General features: G+C 34.5%; 1 non-coding gene across 1 annotated transcript; it reads left to right on the forward strand.

The window, feature by feature from the left end:
* Nucleotides 1-645: 645 nt before the first annotated feature.
* Nucleotides 646-752, forward strand: LOC148764104 (small nucleolar RNA R71). The gene has a single exon (XR_016024931.1). It is a non-coding gene; the product is annotated as a small nucleolar RNA R71 (small nucleolar RNA).
* The last annotated feature ends 254 nt before the right edge of the window (nt 753-1006 follow it).

Consider the following 1006-nt stretch of genomic DNA (forward strand, 5'->3'; position numbering starts at 1 on the left):
CTTCTTAAATACTTAGAGTGGGCGAGTCACTGTAAGGGGTTTATTCAAGCTTGGGTTAGCTTGATTGAATGTATAGGTTCTAACTTAGCCTAGAAAAGTTAGTTGTTGGGTTTTGGTTGATCCCGTGAAAAACCATTGTTATAGGTTATGGTTGAGCCTTTGAAAAACCACTTTGGGTTTTAGTTGAGCTTGTGAAAAACCATTGTGAAAGGTTGTGGTTGAGCCTTTGAAAAACCACTTTGGGTTTTGGTTGATCCCGGTAAAAACCATTGTGAAAGGTTTTGGCTAAGCTTGATAAAAGCCATTGTAAAGCTTGGTGAAAGTTTGTGAATTTCACCTGTTCATAGTGGATTAGTTTGAAAAATCCTTGGTTGAATAATCAAGGTAGTGTATGTAGGTCTTGGACCGAACCACTATCAATTACTGCGCATTGTCTCCTCTATTTTTAATCTTTCATTCATCTTTTAATTTTCCTTTTATTTTGAATCTATCCCCAACTAAAAGATAACTTTATTAAGAGCCAAAAAGTTCTATTCACCCCCCCTCTAGCACATTTATTTAGGACCAACAGCTGCTGCATCAATTGTTGTTCTAATTGGTCCTAGCAAATCATTATAAAAAGTTTGAACTTGTAGCCATTTAGGTAACCCATGGTGAAGACATCTTCTTAGCAAATCCTTATACCTCTCCCAAGCTTCATATAGTGTTTCAGAGTCAAGTTGCACAAAAGAGGTGATATCATTACGTATTTTTGTTGTCTTAGTAGGTGGAAGAATTTTGCCAAGAATTTATAAGTTGAATCATCCCAAGTACTAATAAACTCATTTGGAAGCGAATTTAACCAAACTCTTTACCTTATTTGTAACACTATTATTTTTGAAAGTATCACAAATCTCCAAGAAATTCACAAAATGTGCATTAGGATAATCATTCAAAAGTCCCTTAAACTAAATAAAAGTTTGAATTATCTGAATGATTGCTGGTTTGATTTCAAAATTATAGGCTT

The sequence above is a fragment of the Theobroma cacao genome, chromosome 2 (assembly GCF_053813885.1).
Source record: "Theobroma cacao isolate CCN51 chromosome 2, ASM5381388v1, whole genome shotgun sequence".
NCBI classification, from domain to species: Eukaryota; Viridiplantae; Streptophyta; class Magnoliopsida; order Malvales; family Malvaceae; genus Theobroma; species Theobroma cacao.